The following is an 8,664-nucleotide window of genomic DNA, read 5'->3' as shown; positions in this document are numbered from 1 at the left end:
CGCCCGGTTAGGGCCCGCTGTCCCCGCCAAGGCCTCGTGGTCCCCGCCTCCCGTCAGGCCTCCCCGCCGCTTCCCGTGTAGTGGCCCCAAGTCCGCGCAGGGAGCTCCCGAGCCCCGCCGCTAAGCTGACGGGTGTCGGAGCGTGCCCCCTGGCGGCAGCCGGGAGCGGGGCGGTGGAGGCCTGCGGAACAGCCGGGGAGCCCCGCCCCCTTACGCGCGGCCCTCCCCGGGGAGGACCCGGGGACCCGAACAGGGAGGCTTTGCAGCCCCTCTGGCTAGACACTGGCTGCTGCTACTTGGTGCTAGGATTCAACCAGCTTTGAAGAAAACAAGACACCTCAGAGAAATTCTCTGATTTTCCAGAGCTTGGTTAAGACAGAGCCATCCTGCAGTCTATCTAAACAAGGTTTGGGTGCTGCACGGAAGGCTATAGACACTGAGCGCTTTTTATGTGCTCGTCATTGAGCTGAGCCAGTAAGAAAAGTTGATTTAATCTTTAAAAACTTACTAAGTGCTGTTATTACCCGTATGTATTCCCTTCTTTTATAGATAAGGAGACCAAGAGAGTTAAATAACATGCCCCAGGATGCAGCAGTATTAGTCATGGAGCCAGGCTGCGAATTGTTAAAGTGCTTAACTAGGTTGTATTTTGTAAATGCATTTGATATGTGAAGTTCTGCTCACTATTTAGCTTTAACATAATGGAAGAAACCACAAAGGAAGTAAAAGTAACAGCATAGGGAATATTCCCCTCAAATGTGACATTCAATATGGTTAATACTTAAGGTATATAAGGAGTTCCTTCTTATTTATTAGAGAAAATCCAAATGAAGGAATGCACGAGGGCTATGAACAGAAACACAACATTACACTGATATGTCCTAGAGCTTGGGAATCAGGTTCTCCCCCTGGAGGGAAGAACTGATGCATAAAGCATCTAGTAGATGATGCAAGTTACTTCAACTAGTTAATGCCCCATAAATACCCTGGCTATGAGGTGTGAGTCTGGTTTTCTGGGTCTCCTAGGGGTTTGATGAACTACCTGATTCCGTTAAAACTAGTTTTTGTTTAACCAGATAGAATGGATTCTGTTGTCTGTGACTAAAGAACTCTGTCAGAGACAATGATTGCAAAGTTACTTTTTAAAGGATTTATTTATTTGACACAGAGAGAGAGATCATAAGCAGACAGAGCTGCAGGCAGAGAGAGAGGGAGAAGCAGGCTCTCCACTGAGTGGGGAGCCTGATGCAGGGCTCGATCCCAGGACTCCAGGATCATGACCTGAGCAGAAGGCAGCTGCTTAACTGACTGAGCCACCCAGGTGCCCCAGTTTTTTTTTAAGATTTTTATTTATTTGAAAGCAAGAGAGAGAGCATGGCAGGGGTGGGGGGTTGTAGGACCAGAGTGGGAGGGAGAAGCAGAAGCAGACTCCCGGCTCATGCGGCACTCCATCCCCAAACCCTGGGATCATGACCTGAGCCAAAATCAAGTTGGTTGCCTAATAACTGAGCCACCCTGGTGCCCCCAAAATTTAGTGTTTAAAATCAACCTGGATGTCCTGATACTAAAGGAATATAATGGCAGTATAATTCATTATTTAGAAACATAAGGTTTTCTTCTTACACTTTAGAACCTCTTACAGTTCTCACACATGAGAAGTGAAGATACTCAATAACTCAGTCTGTGAAGGGTGAAGTTCTTGGTCCCAGCTTTTGTGCAAGTCCCTGCTACTGGTGCGATTCCACATATCTGAGCATTTCTCGTCTATGTTTGAGGTGAGCTTTCCTGGTTCCTGATAGTATCAGGGCCCATGGAGTCTCCTGAGCAAGAACCCACTCACTAATGGTCATAGGCCTCAGGCACCCAAGCTTGGCCAGCCGCAAAACCACCCCAGGAGGGAAGGAAGCATTCCAGTCATTTGGTTGGTGTGAGCCACTCAGATTTATCTCTGGTATGCACTATGGAGTCGTCTGAACTCTGGGGAGAGCTAGAAGATGTAGGGTTATAAATGTGAAGGAAAGAGCTAATAAAAATTTCAAAAACATTCATTTATTCATTCATCAAACACTGAATTAGACAGGCTGTGTGAATGTGTTCTGAGTCCGGAGGAGAAACCTGTCTCTGCCTTTGTGTAGCTTACACAAGAAAAATGTTGAACTGACAATTACCCATATATTAAAATTTCAGTTATGATCAGTTCTATGAAGATGTATAGGGGTACCTATTCTAGTGGTGGTCCATGAAGACTTCCATGGGGAAGGGAAGTATCAGCAGAGTAGAAGCTGGTGGAGCAAAGGAAAGTATCCCAAGAGGCAGAGTAGCCTGTGGAAAAGGGGCTTCATGTACAGAAGAAATCGAGAGAGAAGGCAAGTGTGGGACTGAAGTCTGGGGAGCAAGGAGAAGAGTGATGAAATGAGGCCGGAGAGGCAGACCGGACAAGACCGTCCAGGATCTTGTAGACCTTGCGAAGTACTGGATCTTATATTAAGTGTGGTAGGAAGGTAATGAAGAAAACAAAGTTGGAAGAAGTCATTATCATACTGGAATTTTAAACATTTCTCTAGTTACCACATGGTCCCATACTATGTGATGCTACACATATTCTGCAGCTACTGATGTGCCAAATATGCCTTTATGATACTCATTCATTCTAGAAATATTGATTTGGACTGATAAATGCTATGTTCATGTGGTTCAAATTTGGGGTCAATAGTCATTAGAGGATTGTGAAATCAACTCAGGGAATTGACAGCAATATCATAAACTATGAAATAAAAAAGGAAAGAATAGAGAGTAGAAGTATCAGAGGGCATCACACGCAAATAAGTTAGGTATTATCTTTCCAAATTAATTTTGCCCTATGAGTTAAAGCAAAAAATAATTGAGATTCTGTGTTGAGAATATTTAACAATCCAACATACTTCATATAGTGTCTGGCACATATATTTATTGTGTGCCTGGCTCAATAAATAATTGGCCTTGATAACAGGTATAGTCCTTTATGTCTCTAATATGCATGAAGTTTTAAAAAAATAACATCTGTTGGGTGGGCAGTTCTGCTTTGGGGTTACTTGATGGATCTCTGCAGTTAGTTAACTCTGCTGGGTTTGGTTGGTCTAAAATGACCTTACTCATGTGTCTAGAGGAGCAGTGGAGATGACCTGAGATGTTTTTCCTCATTCAGCAAGCTTCTACAGGTCGATCACATAGAAGTGGTTGCAGTATCTTCAGGAGAAGCATGTGAGGGAGAAGCACTTTTCGAAGCTTTTCTTGCATTATATTTACTAATGTTTCATTGACTGAAGCAAGTTAAATTTAGATTTAAGGGTAGAGCTACAAAGTCACATTGTAAAGAAATGGCCACACAAAGATGGAAAAAAACTACAGCTATTTTTTTTTTTAAACTCTTGCACTCATTAGGAGGAATTATGGCACCCAGCTGTTGAAAATAAACTTTTTATGCCAGAAATGATAAGTTACCTGAGGTTTCCCAGCAAGTAGTATTCTTTTTTTTTTTAAAGATTTTATTTATTTATTTGACAGAGAGAGAGAGAGAGATCACAAGTAGGCAGAGAGGCAGGCAGAGAGAGAGAGAGAGAGGGAAGCAGGCTCCCTGCTGAGCAGAGAGCCTGATGTGGGACTCGATTCCAGGACCCTGAGATCATGACCTGAGCCGAAGGCATCGGCTTAACCCACTGAGCCACCCAGGCGCCCCAGCAAGTAGTATTCTTCACACTGTCCCATGCTGTCACTGAAATAGAATGAATTTGGATATCAACCCTTCCTCATGTCACAAGGAATATGTTTTTTTGTTGTTGTTGCTTTTGTTGTTGTGTTTTTTTAATTAAGTAGTTACATATCTTGGTGGGTTGAAATATAAATTGGTAGTTCCAAGATAATTTTTTTTTTCCTCTCTCTCTCTCTTTTTTTATTGGTTCCATGTCCAGCATCGAGGCCAGCAGAGGGCTTGAACTCCTTCATTATACTCAGATCTAACCTGAGCTTAGATAGAGTCAGCTGCTTAACCAACTGAGCCACCCAGGCACCCTCAAGGTAATTTTCACGTAATTATTTTCATACAGTATTTTATTCTATTATTAAAAAAAAAAAAACTTTTATCCTAGGGGCACCCCTTTGCTTTTGAAAACAAAGATTAAAAAAAAGTTTAAAAAAACTGGCATTATTATTATGTTCAATTGTAAAATTGAACATTTACATACCTATATCGACTCTAAATTCTATGCTAGAGAGAGCAGCACAAGGGATCAGGAGCCATGTATAAAAACCTCAGAGCAGCACTGTTTCTCCTAGGAAAAGATAAGCACCTGGAAATTGTTCAAATGCTCCACCGCCTCCTCGATGTTGGTCTTCCGCCCCTATCTTCCTCTTCAAAGTGAATGTGTCTTGGGCCAGCACCACCCAGCCACCGGGGCTCGCACAATGGTTCTCGCTCCTGCCGCCTGGCCACCGCCGCCTGGTCTATACCTTGGCTTCCTTGGCCTCCTTGGCCTCGGAGCGGGAAGAGTAACAGCTTCTGGAGGTTGGGAAGCGCGAGCCCGCGGAAAGAGCGCGGACGCTCCGCCCCTCCTGAGCGAGCCTCGCCCACGTGCGAAGCCCCACCCCGCGCGGGGGACGGGGAAGGCGTGGGGGGGGAGTGGCCTGCATCCACAGCGGAGGCGGGAATCTGGTCCTCCTCGGACCCTATCTCTGAGGAACTGTGGAAGGACTGGAAAGGGAATGGTATTAATTATCTCTGTGCTAATGAGGACCAGGGAGTGGTTCACTCCAGCCCTCTCCTTTAGAAATCTGATCCCGACCGGACCCAAGCAGGAAAAGTCTTCCGCCTTCTATCTTCTTCAGCCGCTCTGGACTACAACCCCCAGAAGGCGTCGGAGCTCGGCTGACTGACTTGCGCAGCGGCGTTCGTTGTAAAGTGCTATGACAACAGGGCGAAGATGGCTTGGAGTTAGGCGGGAGTGGGGAATTGTCTCTTCCGCGGTTGCTGTCCTCTGTCTGCTACATTCCACTGATTGCCTCCCTCACCATTTCCTCCTCTTCGTGAGAAGCAGGACTTGCCGTTGTTGTGGCCTGCGTGGTCTCTTCCAAGGGATTGATGCCGTTTTCCCTGCGTGTCTCCGGGGTTGACACAGAAAGGATGCAGGTTTACTCCTGGTGGGTGTCGCTCCAACTCTGTGGAGCTGTTGGTGCTCCCTGGTGAGGCTCTTTCTTTCCGTCTGGGACGTGGAACAAGTTGGAGCAGGGGAACAACAGGGAGTAGTGAAGTGAAGGGTTGCTTTGCTCTGCACCCTCCATTCTTGCTCTCGTCGTTTCAGCCCTGGGACCCTGGCAGGCGTTCTTCAAGGGAAATCTCCAGAGAGTTCGAGGAAAGGTGGGGCAGGACCCACCTGATTCAGCATCAGGTAAGAGTATGTCCGAAATTAAACACTGGGAGCGTAAATGCCCTTTCTGTGTTTTGTTTTGTGGGCAAGATCGATCCGCTGATGCCATGGAATGGTTTGGGGGATATATTGGATGATACGTTTCTTAGGAATGATGTCTGCATTAAAAATAAAACGCAACTAGGAACACAAAGTGTGAAAATCTTGTGAACATTTTTGAGAAAGGCTGATAAAATTTTTTCAAGATTCCATTCAGGAATGTCACGTGGTGCACAAGCATCCTCTTCCCATGACACTACAACAGGTCTTGTGAGCCAATGGTCAAAGCAGTTCTCAGCCTGTGACTGCAGTAGGATGCATGCACTAATACCCTCTAATTCTTGTAATAGGATTATTGCTTCCCTTCTCTCTCTATATTGCAGACCACAGCAGTTTAGATGAACTGAGCTGATTTTTATCAGCATTTCCTTTCCCTAATTAAGTCCTACAATTGACTTCAATTTCCTGGAGAAATTCATAGTTTTTGTTTTGTTTTGTTTTTGCCACCTCACTTTTACTTTAAACATGAAACCACATCACACACCTACACAACTTGAAGATGCTAGGAGGAAAACCATGGGTCGTGACTAAAGTTGTTAGAAATATGTAAAGAGAATAATTGCAGAGATTTGTGTGTGTGTGTTTGTGTGTGAATAGACTAAATCCTTACTTAGAAGAATTAAAAAAACTTGCAAATAATTTATAAATTGAGTTTAAGGAATTTTTCGTTTTGTGGAATTGTGTATAATTGCTCTTAAAGTACAACCACACACTTACATTTATGGTACAAGTTCTTGGTGGAAACATTAATTGAAGGGGAAAAAATCCTATATCATAGTATGTAGTGGTTGTTAATATTTTACATGTTTTGATGTATGTAGAGTCTCATCCCTCAGAATAAAGACTTTCAAATATTTTTCAAAAATTACTGAAACAAAAAAATGATTGAAATACATGATGTTAAAAAAAAAAAGAAATACATGATGTTATTATAAAACATCCGTCAATTAACATTTCAGTGAAAGATTACATCATTTTAAAATTTTTAATATTTTTTAAAAGATTTTATTTACTTATTTGACAGGTAGAGATCGTAAGTAGGCAGAGAAGCAGGCAGAGAGAGAGAGGAGGATGCAGGCTCCCCGCTGAGCAGAGAGCCCGATGTGGTCCTTAATCCCAGGACCCTGAGATCATGACCTGAGCCGAAGGCAGAGGCTTAACCCACTCAGCTACCCAGGTGCTCCTGTCATTTTTTTTTAAATGTCCCATTTAAATATTCAATCCAGAAGTTCAGACTGGTATTGCTCAGAGTACATTCCACCACCACCACTTCTATTACTACTACTAAGTTACTAATGACATTTATTTGACACTTAAATTGAGTACATCCTATGGTTAAGCAGTTACATGTGTTAAGCTATTTATCTTACCACTCCCCAGAACAATTAGGAGATTAGACAGTGAGGGACTTGTTTAAAGTCACTCTTCTGAGGTATGGAATGGAAAAGGGAACCCAGAAATGTTTAACTCCCTCTCCTATGCTCTTTTGTCTTCTGTGTCTTTTATTGAAAATTTTAATACTGATTGCTTATAATACTGTCTTCAAAAGCAGCATTCTTCTAATTCTTTATACACTTGTCATTTTTCTTGCCCCGGATGACCTGATTCCTACTTTCCAAAATTTGAGTAAGCACTAGAATGACAGGAGAAAGCAAAACTGCAAATATGAACAACAGTGTCATTAGCCTCTTAATTCTAGTATCTGCCTTCTAATCCACATATTCTCTCTCTCTCTCTTTTTTGAAAGGGAGAGAGAAGGGGAAGGGTGAGGAGGTGGGGAGAGAGAGAAAGAGAAAAAGAAATAATTTTAAGCAGTTTATGTGCCCAGTGTGGAACCAAACTCTGGCTCAGTCTCACAACCCTAAGATCATGACCTGAGCTCAAGTCAAGATTGGATGCTTAACAGACTGAGAAACCCAGGTGCCCCCACATTTTCTTTCCATAGGATTCTTGTGTTAATCTTTGTTGCAGCAATTCTTCTAGTCATCCTTCTATGTTGTAGGACTAGGCCAATGGGGTGTTAAAACATCCATATTGTAAATGAAGACTAAATCTCAGTAAATTTATTTTTATAGATTTTATTAATTTTTTTGACAGAGAGAGAGATCACAAGTAGGCAGAGAGGCAGGCAGAGAGCGAGGGAAGCAGGCTCTCCACTGAGCAGAGAGCCCAATGCGGGGCTCGATGTGGGGCTCGATCCCAAGACCCTGAGATGATGACCTGAGCTGAGGGCAGAGGCTTAGCCCACTGAGCCACCCAGGCACCCCTAAATCTCAGTAAAATTTGATGTAGAAGATAATGTATGTAAGTAAGTATTTAAAACAAGGAAATGTTAAGTGTGGAAGAGTATTTCTGGAGTTTAGGGGATAAAGAGATTATCTTCTGTTTATTCTAATGAGACATAAGGAATCAATCACTTGTGGTCATAGGTATGGACCTTTTAAAACCTACAAATAGGGACGCCTGGGTGGCTTAGTTGGTTGGATGACTGCCTTTGGCTCAGGTCATGATCCTGGAGTCTCTGGATCGAGTCCTGCATCGGGCTCCCAGCTCCATGGGGAGTCTGCTTCTCCCTCTGACCTTCTCCTCACTCATGCTCTCTCTCACTGTCTCTCTCTCTCAAATAAATAAATAAAATCTTTAAAAAAAATAAAAAAAATAAAACCTACAAATAATTGTTTTCTAGTCATCCTTTAAAAGTTAAATTAGGTGGGAGTGCCTGGGTGGCTCAGTTGGTTAAGCATCTGCCTTCAGCTAAGGTCATGATCCCAGGGACCTGGGATCCACCCCTGTGTGGGGCTCCCTGCTCAGCAGGGAGTCTGATTGTCTCTCTGTTCTCCACCCCTCATGTTCTCTCTCTCTCAAATAAATAAAATTAAAAAAAAATTTATTTAGGTGTATGAAAATACTTTCTTGCAGTTTTAACTTGCAGTGATTTCACTTAGTATCAACAGAGTATATCATTTTAGCCTTTGTGGGGTGTTTAGGACTTTGGAATAGACAGCCTGCTTTGGGATGCTACTTCTGTTACTTACTAGTTGTGACCTCTTGGGTAGGTTTTTAACCTCTCTGTATTCAGGGATACCTGAATAGTAATATGTGCCTTTTACTTTGTAGTTCTGTTTTGAAGATTAAAATAGAGTATTTGCAAAGCACTGAGAACACT

General features: G+C 43.1%; 1 protein-coding gene across 2 annotated transcripts in view; it reads left to right on the top strand.

Moving 5' to 3' along the window:
• The first annotated feature begins 4,678 nt into the window (after positions 1-4,678).
• Positions 4,679-8,664, top strand: part of BBS9 (Bardet-Biedl syndrome 9) — a 466,978-nt gene continuing 462,992 nt past the window's right edge. The window contains exons 1-2 of one of the 2 annotated variants that reach the window (XM_046020573.1): positions 4,679-5,172; positions 5,334-5,420. The gene's annotated coding sequence lies outside the window, so the exon portion shown is untranslated. Of the gene's footprint in view, positions 5,421-8,664 lie in introns of both variants that reach the window. The other variant, XM_046020572.1, reaches the window with a different exon arrangement.

This window comes from Meles meles, chromosome 10 (genome assembly GCF_922984935.1).
Source record: "Meles meles chromosome 10, mMelMel3.1 paternal haplotype, whole genome shotgun sequence".
Classification (NCBI taxonomy): domain Eukaryota; kingdom Metazoa; phylum Chordata; class Mammalia; order Carnivora; family Mustelidae; genus Meles; species Meles meles.
The sequence above is the reverse complement of the archived record's forward strand: the minus strand, read 5'-3'. Positions and strand labels throughout refer to the sequence as shown.